We start from the raw sequence: 12,006 nt of genomic DNA, 5'->3' as shown, positions 1-12,006 counted from the left end.
AACTATTGATATGACCCTTTATTCTTTTATGAATTAATGTCTAAAACATATTTTTCAGGTTATGCACAATATTAAACATGTTAACAAATTCAGATAGGCCATTTTTTATTTTAAATTTTCTTTATTTTTTGGATCTCAGCAAAAAAAAAACAAAGCAAACATCAATACTTTCCGTATAACTAAACATAAAAAAGGTCCATTTGGACAAAATTAAACTAGAAACTGGCAAACAGGGGTAAAATAAATAATAGGGGGTTACAAAAATTAAAGTTGCTGGTAACTGAAATCAGGTTGCCATGAGGGCAGGTTTGGATCCTGCTGGCCATATTGCCACTGGCCATGTGGCATTTGGCGAGGTGGTGGGTGTTGTGGAGGTGGAGGTGGAGGTGGAGGGCACGGGTGCTCCTGGCATGCGTGGCTGTGCTCAGTAAGTATGCCGTTTTCTGCGTTTTGCAGCACATCCAGAATAATTTTTCTGGCATACTGACACTGCCTGAGGTCCACCTTATCCAGGATTTTGGCAGTCATATTCCCGAAGGACTCATTGGCCTCCGGTTTCCGACGTAGGGCTATGGTGGCCTCCTGGATAAACTCGTCGGTGATGTCATCCACGTGCTTCCTCTTTTGCCTCCGTTTGGCAGGAGGAGGTGGTGGTGGAAAGAGTTCTGCAGGCTCCTCAGGCTCCACAGGCTCCCCAGGCTCCTGGCTGCAACCTGGCTCCTCCTCAGTGACACTTCCCTGTTGATGAAATGAACAATTGATTAGAATGTTATAGTGTATATAAAAATGCATGTTTGTTATATTATTGTGAACAAATAGCAGACTTTACATACAGTGGCATATCTAGGGTCTCCAGTGCCCTTGTTGAGGAGCTGTATTTGGCAACAACCCCCCCCCCCCAAGATCAATGTAAAACTGTAACCCACCCCCCCAAAAAAAAATTAAAGGGCATTAAAAGTTTCTAATTTGCCCCTTGTTTGCCCAGTGTAGAGCTCTCTAGTGGGCAATCATTGTCTCAGGTGTGAAAAAGAAAGAGAGGGTTGAGAGCTAGAGAGAGGGAGAGAAAGAGGGGGTGTGAGAGAGAGAGGAGGGGGTTGCAGAGAGAGAGGGGCCTGAACTTGCAGAGGACTTGATGTAGGGCATTGAGGGTGAAGCAGTGCAGGGAAACATGAATAAGGAAGCCACCTGCCTTGCTGACCCAGAGTGAGAGACCAGAGACATGGAAGCAAGGATGGATGGATCATTTGCAGGAGCTGTTAGTTTTGTATTAAAAAAGGTTGAGCCAGAGGAATGCTGAGGCTACAGCAGTGTTTGTTAGGACCAGAGGTGTGCTGGGGATGCAGCAGTGTTTGTAAGACCAGAGGTGTGCTGGGGATGCAGTGAGAGGCAGTCTCAGTCTCCTGGTCTTTTGGCTCAGCTGCTCTCAATGTTTTACACCTGCATGAAGCTGCTCTCAATGTTTTACACCTGCATGAAGCAGCTCTCAATGTTTTACACCTGCATGAAGCAGCTCTCAATGTTTTACACCTGCATGAAGCTGCTCTCAATGTTTTACACCTGCATGAATCCGCCTGCAAACTGGGGGTTCTGGGGTGTGCAGGCTGAGTGGATTGTTAAAATAAACAATAAAACAATGCCAATGTTTTTGTGACCCACCCCCCTTGGCCTGCGCCCCTGGCGGTTGCCTGTCATGCCAACCCCTTGCTATGCCCGTTTACCTAAAGGGTCAATTATGGTTTAGCTTATAATTTTGTTACATGATTACATTTTAGCAGACAATATATTGTGAAATGCCATACCTGAGTAAAACTCTCCTCCAGGAAATCCTCATCCTGGCTTGGATCTACCGACACTGAGCCCTCTGCCGAAGTAGAAGGCAGTGTTGAAATTGACGGCCTGGATTCCATGGTGTCTGCCAGGAACCGCATGTTATCAAAGTACCACAGCCGTGGTACATATACATTCCGTGCCCCTGCTCCAGACTGGGTGGACTCCTCTATTTTTTTTCCCGCCTGTAGGCAGTGCGAATACTGTTTATTTTTTTGCGGATATAAGTAAAATTTGCCCCAGGACAGACGGGCTTGTAGAAGGCCACCAAATGTTCCATGGCCTGTTTTCTGAGTTTTCGATTTTTATAATCTGCGGACTTGACTTGCCACAAACAGGGCAGTTGCCTGAACTCATCAATAAAACTTATTAAAAAGTTGTGGGTGGTGAAATTGTCCACCATATTGCAGGACAGTATATGCCTGCAAGACACAAAACAACACAAAACATATTAAAATAGCATGTATTTTGGCACATAATAAAGATATTCCTAATAAAAGCTGTATAGGGCCCAAAACACACACTTTCTATTAAAAGAGTCGTACCTTTGTTTGTGGGGAAAAGTCGTGATTCGCCGCTCGATCGTGCTCCAACTCTCGATATGTCCGCTAGCCAATCGTCGGCCGAACGATCTGGCGTCCTTTAAATACAGCGCAGGCGTCAACTCCTCCTCCAGTGGCGGGCTTGTGCAGGGGTGTGTACGTGCCGAAGATCAGGCCTACATGCGACACTCACACCTGAGGCAGTGGAATAATCATTGTTTAATTAGGAACCATGTCTCAACAATCTGGGAGCTCAATTAGTGGGGGCCGAAGTGATTGGGCCACCCGAAAATCAAGGGCTACACCCATGTCAAAGCCAGAAATGGTGGAGATGGTCTCCATTTTAGAAAAAATGGATTACGATGGAAAGTTGGCAAATTACGATCGGCCCAATGCCAGGAAAGATGGCATCATGGACAAGGTGGTGGCCTGTTTGGTCAAAAAATTCGGTGTCGAGCGATCGAAAGATCAGATTCGGAAACGGTGGTCTGACCTCAAACACCGTGAGCAGGATCAGCTTTCCCAAATCCATCGGATTTTGAAAAAAAGTAAGTTTTATTTTTTCTTTATTTTTTTAATCATGCAATATGTTTTTTATAATTTTGTGTATGTTGTATTAACATGTCTAGATTATAATGTCTATGTAAAAAGTTAGATTACTCATTTTAGTTGTCATGTCGTGATTTGATCGATCTATTGTTGATGTTTTAGTATATGACATTAAAAGTCAGGAAGCCATAGTTAAAAATATATGTATTGTGTTGCAACGAACGTTCTTTCCTGCACGAATCTTCTCAGCAAACATTCCTATTAATCACAGATTATTATTCAAACCTTTAAATAGGAGAAAAACGTAAACTCCGTGCCAAACTATGGGAAAGGAGGAGGAGAGGTCTGGCAGCTCCATCGGCAGTTGCCGAACAAGATGAGGACATGGGCACAGAAGGTGGCACAGATTCCACTAAAGGTAATTGGTTCCTATGCACTGTCAAACATTAATGTACCATATTTTTCGTAGATAACCATGTACATGTCTTCATATTTGTTACTAAAAGAGCTATCAAGCAGGGCACCATGTCCTAACAAATGTACCTCTTGTGACTTTTATGATATGGCCAATGTTTTGTATTATGTAGATGAAGACATTATTCCGGAAATAATCCTGGTGGAGCCAACAAGTGATGAGACACCAGAGCAACAAGAAGGTTGGTAGGCACAGATTTTTGTGTAGTGGGATCATAGAAATATGTGTATTTGCAATGATTGTTTAACCTTATATTCTTGTATTCCCTTACAAATTTACATTGCAGATGTTGCATCATGCCAGGATGTGGCATCCCCAGCCAGGTCAGAAGCCCGATCTCCTGGCAACTTGCCAAGCAGCATGGAAGCCAGTTCCGAAACTGTGGAGGAACCAGGACCAAGTGTCCAAGAGCCAATTGTGTGCCCACGTAGGTTTTTTCAGAATGATTTTTATCAGTGTTATTTTTAGCCTCCAATTTACAACACTAGTTCCCTATGGGAGCCTCTTTATTTGAATGGAAGTCGCACCGTAAGTCGGATCAGGATGCTCTGACTTGCGGGGCCACTTGCGTTGTGAAGATTTTTGAGGGGGAACTACACCCAAAAATTGAACAACCCACCGTGGGTGTCCCCCCAAGTTCACAACCAGGCCTTTTGTGTGTGGTATTGAGTTTGAGGGTATGCCCACAACAAAAAGACAGCGTGGGTTACCCCCAAAACCCCTACCAGACCCTTATACAAGCATGCAGCTTGTCAGGCCAGGAAAGAGAACGAGCAAGCGGACCAAACACCCCCTGGACCACAGCAGGACACATGCCCTCAACATGGGGGGGTTTTGTTGCTTTGGGCCAGGGGGCCTCTGCACCGCACACCCAAAAGCACCTTACTCCCATGTAGAGGAGGACAAGAGCCTCATCCCCACAACCCTGTCTGGTGGTTTTGGGGGGTCATGCGGCCAGGGGGTTCCTAGGACTTTGGAAGCAACCTTTAACAAAGGGTGGCCCCCAGATCCCAGACCCCAATCACTATGTGAATGGGTATGGGGTACATAGTACCCCTACACATTAACCACATAAATGGAAGTGTATGTGAATAACGACAGGAGACGTTTATGAAATGTTCTTAAATATCTTCATCCGGTCTTCTCCACTCTGCTCTTTGGATCTTCTCCTCTCCACTCTTCTGCTGTCCAATCTTCTGCTCTTATGTTGTCTGCTCTTTTGCCCTAGGCTCTTCTTCTTCCTCCTGTCCTCCTCCAATGCTGTTGCCGTGCATTCTGCCCGTCTCTGGTCTCTGCATCTTAATATATATACATTACAACCATGCCCTCACAATGACGTCATCATGCGTTCACACCCCTAATGAATATATAGTAAGCTCAGGAGACCGGCAGAATCATCAGCAACAGCATCGGAGGAGGACAGGAGGAAGAAGAAGAGCCTAGGGCAAAAGAGCATAAGAACAGGGTAGGTATTAACTCGAGAGGAATTTAAGATTACCTGGACACCAAATGTTTCTCTATTATTATGACCTCATGTAGGTGATTCACATTGACTCATTTTTTTTTTTATTTTTACAGACCATGTTTTACATAGTTGCACATTAGCCAAATTGACCCGTGAGGCTCTCCAATGCTGCGCAGACCTGGAACAAATAAAGGAGACTGCAACGGCATTACAAATCAAAATGCGCAATTTTGTGGACATGATTGGCAAATTTTAAGCCACAATTTTACTAGGTTTTTAATGTTTGTATTGGGATGTTCCTGATGTTACAATTTTTTTAGAATGTTTTAGGGCATTTTAATTACACTCAGATGTTAAAGAGTGTACCCAAGTTTGGGAAAAGCACTTTACAACACCCTAACCCTAACCCTAACCCTAACCCTAACCCTAACCCTAACCCTGTGAATGTTTGATACTAAAACGTTTTTACATTCAACAATGTGTGTTCAATTCTTTATTAGACTTTAGTTGGGGGGTCGAGGTCTAAAGCTGTGTAAAGAAGCACTAAATGTATGATGGCTGTCCTATTCCCATATTTACATGTTAATGAAAGCATTTTGGTCACTGCCATATGCGAGTTGCTGGAGGTGTCAATGAAATGTTAAAGATACCCCCAGTTTTAACGCATATCACAGTGCGATCTGACATTTCACACAGGATCGGATCACACAAGTTTGAACGATTGTGCGATCCTATCCTGATGCGGCTGAATAAATGCATCATGTGCGACTTTTGTGCGAGTGCAGTGCGAATTGAGCCATACAAACTGTATAGCTGATTTTCGCATGAACATCTGATCGCATGTAATAAAGGAGCAGTGCGCTACGATATTACATGCCATCAGATGTGCAGTGTGAATTGAGACATACACTTTGTATGGCTACATTCGCACTGAACACGCATACAAGTCGCACATGACCCTTTATTTCTGATGTATCTGGATTGGATCGCACAGTGCTTAACACTTGTGGAATACAATCCTGTGGAAAAAGTAAGTGGCGGGTCACCCTTATGCAATGCTGGAAGGCTGCAAAGTCGCAGACTTCCCGCATCGCATAAGTGTGACTCAACACTCAAGGTACTAGCAGTCCTAGGATTCAATATGGCATTGATATTGCCAGTAGCAATCAGTGTAGGGAGATCAGTGTAATCTATAGTGTATTGCTTGTTCGTTGCTCTAGTTCACTTTCCATTACCTATATATATAACACTTTGAGATGAACAATGATCAAGTTTCACATAACACTGACATATCCTAACATTGGTGGGCAGTGAGAAGGATGTCATAAATGAACACAACATAACAGGTGTAGGTACTTTGTTAATACCCTAATGTATTATATGAAATATATAGTATGGGCAACTTCTGGACAATGAACACCAATGTAAGGTGACATTAGATGAACCTTGGGTGTGACCTAGTTCTCAATGTGACAGGGTTTGTGTACATTTTGTGGGGTGCAGAAGGCCCTTGTATTTACACCACTGGCTAAAAAATAACACATGGCCATCATCACTTTGGATCAGCTGGTGAGAGACTACAGTCAAGAAACACACTGATGAATGTATTAACCCTTCCAAAGTCACACATATATAACACATGATTAACCCAAATAATTGTGTTTGGCATATGTGCCCAAATGATTATAATCCACAATACAGAATCATTGCAATTTTTGTTTAATGTGTTGAAAAATAATATATCTCTGACATTTATCTTGTGTGTCCAATCTTTAACAAGATTAATGGGTGTGTGACAGTGATTGCTGCCAGGACACAGCTCCTCTCCCCACGAAATAGTCCAGATATTCCTGGCGGATCTGACGGGCCCTGTGTGATGCCAATGCTGACCGTCCAACTTCCATTGACGTCATGGACTCCACTTGGTTAGAAGGTTGGGCCTCTCCACTTGTACCTGGCATAGCAGGGTCAGTATCCAGTTGCTGCAATACATAATTTTGTGCATTCCTGCGTAGGAAGTTGTGCAAAATGCAGCAACACAAGACCACATTATCCACTTTGTACAGTGCCAGGTTTATGGACGTCAGGAATATCCGGAACCGGTTGGCCATTATCCCGAAGGCATTCTCCACAACTCTGCGAGCTCTGGACAACCGGTAGTTGTAAATCCTTTGGTCTGGGGTGAGGTTCCTCTGAGGGTAGGGCTTCATGAGATGCTCCCCAAGCGCAAAAGCCTCATCTGCGATAAACACAAAGCTCATACCCTCAACAGTTTGCTCCCTGGATGGCAGGTTCAGAGTGCCGTTCTTTAGACGACGAGCGAACTCCGTCTGATCAATAACTCCCCCATCCGAATTGCGGCCATTTTTGCCAATATCCAAAAAAATAAACTCATAGTTTGCATTAACTATGGCTAGCATGACTATACTAAAAAAACCTTTATAATTATAATAAAATGTGCCGGAATTCGGAGGGGGGACAATGCGGACGTGCTTCCCATCAATAGCACCCCCACAATTGGGAAAATTCCACTTCTCCAGAAATTGATCAGAAATCTCCAGCCATTGCTCTGCGTTTGAAGGAAACTGTGGGGAAAAAATAAAAAATAAAAAAAAAAATAAAATTAGTGCTTGAGCACATCACATTATTAATTACACACACAGTTGTCTGTTAAATGCTTATGCAACTTGCTAAAAAAATATACAACAGGAAGGCAAAGGTTTGGATATGGGGATGTAACATCTACATACATTTCTTTTCAACCTCCTATTGTTCTTATATTGTAAAGGGCCATACACACTAGAAGATTCTCTGAAGACTTTTTCGTGCAGATTTAACTTTTCTATGTAGTGCAAGGGCCTACCAGATTGCATAGGATTTGAAAGTGTTTGTTGGACCTCATATTATTTGGTTTTGGTAAATCGGAAGGATAAATTGTTCTGACAATCTTCTAGTGTGTATGGCCCATTATACTCACCAGCTAGAGCTGAGATTTACAAACTACGGCCCTCCAGCTGTTGCAGAACTACACATCCCATGAGGCCTTGTAATTCTCTGACATTCACAGACATAACTAGGCATGATGGAAATTGAAGTTCGTGAACAACTGGTGGGCCATAGTTTGAAGACCTCTGAACTTGAGCTTTGGTATATGCTGACTTTGAGATTTAGCATGTGGGTGGGGGATGGGTAAGTAAAACTGGGCATTTATACATCAATTAGGGCTTGTGGTCAGTGAAGGTTTTAACATCATTACATAAACATACAGAATCATAGGTGGGAATGGATGGACTGATGTATTTTAGATAAATCATTAACTAGGTACTAAAACATTGGCCAAGGAATAATTGTTTGAGGGAAAGCAATAAAATGACCCAAATTCAAAATACTGTTAACAGGCAATGCGTTTAGGGACACATAGGAGAGAATGGTGGGGTGGTTAGTGGGTAATTTTACAAATGGTTAAAGATAATCTACATCTTTACTACTATGTGCATGCGGACAGAGGGTAGTTTACAAATAATGGCCTGTGTCAATTGCTGTACATCCAAAAACATCATAATTCAGGTGAAACTAGTAATACATGTAATGTAATGTAAACAATCAAACATACCTTGATATAGTCCTTCTGCAAGACCTTGATGATGGCAGAGCAGGTCTCAGGGATGATGACTCCAAGAGCTTGGGGGGAGATGCCTGTGGTGAACTTCAGATCCTGCAGGCTTCTCCCTGTTGCAAGATACCTCAACGTCGCAATTAACCTTTGCTCAGGAGTAATTGCAAGCCGCATACAAGTATCCTGCTTCAGAATATAGGGGGACACCAGGGCAAGAAGACGGTAAAAGATGGGATCCGTCATCCTCAAATAATTCCTGAAGTCATCAGGATTATTTTCCTGGAGCTCCCTCAGCAAGGACATATGAGAAAATTGATCACGGTTAAGCAACCAATTTTTCGTCCAGGAGGTCCGCTTCTTCTTCCTATTGCTCGTACGTCGTCTCAGAGCCAAAACTCCAACACTAACGACAGCAACGGACGAATTCACGGTCGCCATAATAAATTCTCGAACGATGTCTCGGAAAATAGCGAAATGTCGTCAACCAAACAAATGCTACCGAAATCAGCGCGAGATGCCCAGAAGGGTCACGGCCAAACACTCACTTCCTCTTTTGTAGCGGCGAACGTGCGTGGAACGTAGTGACGTCATTTTCTGTCGGAAGACAAATGTCCTGGGCAAGTTTGGAGCACTTTTCAACAGACAAACAACAAACACACCAGCCGCGAACATTTGTAGGACGTTCCGTCGGCCGACGATCGGTACGTGTGTACGGGGCTTAAGGCAACTCTGTGTTACAAACTACTGAACTTTTTTTTTATATATTAGACTGATGTGCCACAAGATTGTGGAAAATGTTAGACAACTGCAAACAAGCTTGAAAAACATTGATCTACACACAAATGGAAACTGCTTCCACTGGTATTTATTGCAGGCTTTAAAAACTTCACTGTCAGTAAAGAGTTCTTGTAGCAAATCCCAAACTGATACAGAGTTGTATAAAGTACTCGAAACCCATACTTGAGTAAAAGTACAAGTGCTCGATCAAAGAGTGACTTGAGTAGAAGTACTAAAGTATTCAACATTTTTTGTACTTAAGTATTGCAAGTAGTTTTTTTTTTTTAAATTTTGCTACTCAAGTACTGAAAGTAAAAGTACAAGTACTGTGTTATGTAGTTATTAAAGAAAGAAGTCAAAACTTTGAACATCATATTGTTTTTTATTATTTCAAATGCAGCTTTTATTTATACATACAGTAGCATTTATTTTCGTATGCGCTGATAATACACATGTTTTGAGCTTCATGAAACCTGCCATCTACTGTTCTGGCAGTGGTCATTTTTATAATTGTAACGAGTAACTATGCAGCACAAAAAAAAAATATTGGAGTAGAAGTATTGAAATCATTGAAAAAATGTAGTGAAGTAAAAGTGGAAGTAGGAGAAAAAAATTCGACTCTAGGAAAGTACAGATACCGCCTTTCGGTACTTAAGTACAGTAGTGAAGTAGTTCTACTTAGTTACTATACATCTCTGCTGATATAGTATGTTAAGTCATGAGGCAAAGTTTACAGCTCTTGAAGATTGCATAGGCCCTGATAACCATGCAAGGTAATGGCCGCCCACCTGTGGATGAACATGTTCTAGCAAACCATACGAGAAGAAGATACTTTACCCACCAGGTAGGGTGTATGATATTTCCAGACCACAGAATGCCAATCCGATGCAGTTAAAATTTGGGTCCTACTTCAGGACTTACAATAATTACAGGCATGACTATACAGTAGTATACATAGTTACATTGGTCCACACCTGGCTAATCCCCCTGGAAGCTGAAAATCACTGAGGATGACACCACTACAATAGTACTCCATTTGCTTCTGGGTCCCGTGGTAAGTGGGCAGCTTGATGCATTGTGCACACAGGAGGTTGGCCTCCTCTCCACCTCTTCCAATCAGAGAATGCTTTGCCTTCATTCAGAAGATGTAAAGTATTCTCTGAATGATGCCTGTGCCAAGTGGTTGACCAGTTTTCGGTAAGCAGGAGTGCAGCAGCTCAGGACCTAGAAGCAAGTGGAGATCACTGGAGTTCAGTTTCAGTGAGTTCAGTTCAATGATCACATTAAGTGATTTCCAGCTCCCAGGGGATCAGCCAGGTATAAAATACTGTATACATAGTTACAATTGTCCAAGCTGAATCAATGTAACTATGTAGAACAGGCATGTCCAACCTGCGGCCCAGAGCCGCAGGCAATGCGGCCCACTGCCCCCTGACAATTTTATTTTGCTGGGGAGGAAGGAAGTCGGGTCGGGGGCACGGCCACAGCAGCTTCCAACTAACGGTAGGGAGAGGCTGCCTCGGAGGGGAGGGGGGGAGGGGAGCATGTGCAGTGTTTCTGACTCCTACCATCATGACCACTTCAAATCACTGACATGGTCATGGTGGTTAGAGTGTTCCTTTATTATCTCTCAGAAGAAGTAAACCTCTGTATACTGATTCCATTTCATTTGATCATCCTCTAGTTGTGTTAAATTAGTGCGGGGGGCGCGACGGTGTGGGAAGGGCGCAGCAGCATTTTATTACATATCTTAACTATAGTATATATTTTATATGCGGCCCAAGAAAATTTCTCTGCACTCAATGTGGCCCAGAGAAGCCAAAAGGTTGGACACCCATGATTGTAGAATATAGCCATGCCCAGAATTAATACTTTGATACTCCTTATGCAGCAAAATAATTGTCAATCTGCACAGATCTGATGGGAAGTTTACGTCATAGAGCCGGACTCCTGCCGATTCACAGGCAGCGTGTGCATAGACAGTCGGCCAACCACTGATGCATTTCATCCAACACATGTGGACTTTACCATGGTCTTTTCTATAATTAAATAAAACCTGTCAGAAATAATGGTATTCAAATTTGACTAAATAAAAAATTTGCATAAGCAGAGGTTGCCTTCATTGAAAATCTATTGAATATTTAGCAGGCCTAAACATTCAATATATCCAGGAAGATATAAGCTGCAGACGTTATATGCAGATATCGACTTTACCTATAAAAAGTTAGCTCTCCCCTCCTAATTTCAAATACTGTACTTGGCTTGTAGAGGATGAGTGACAGTGAGGTCAGATGTATAAAAAATGCGGTAGCACCCTACAGGTAGGTGCTAGGTAAATGTATAGTGGGCCTTGTCTGCCTAACCGCAGGGTCATGATTTCTTTTGGCAGGGTGTCATGGTTTCCAGGTGTGTCTGCTGAAGGGGGAGTCTCCCCACTGGCTCTGTGAGAGGCTTCTCATAGGGCAGTGGAGGAAACCCAACTAGGGATACATTCAGGCTTGTAACTACTCCAAAAGGCAGATTCTGCCGCAAAGGATTCTGGGAGTGGGTATAAGTTTGAGGGAGGGCATGACTCATGGTCTTTGGCGGGAGTACGGCTGTCTCTCCTCCTGTCAGAGGAAGCGGATGTCTCGGGTGCTGCCTGAGAATCCAGAGAGTGCTGAGGTTGATGGACTATTGTATTCAACCTCAATTACTATGTAACTATGATCCGGTGTGCCAAAAACCAGCGGAGAGCTAGAGGGGTCCAGTCCCA

The sequence above is a fragment of the Pelophylax lessonae genome (assembly GCF_965119305.1).
Source record: "Pelophylax lessonae genome assembly, chromosome: 2".
NCBI classification, from domain to species: Eukaryota; Metazoa; Chordata; class Amphibia; order Anura; family Ranidae; genus Pelophylax; species Pelophylax lessonae.
Note: the sequence above shows the minus strand (reverse complement) of the source record.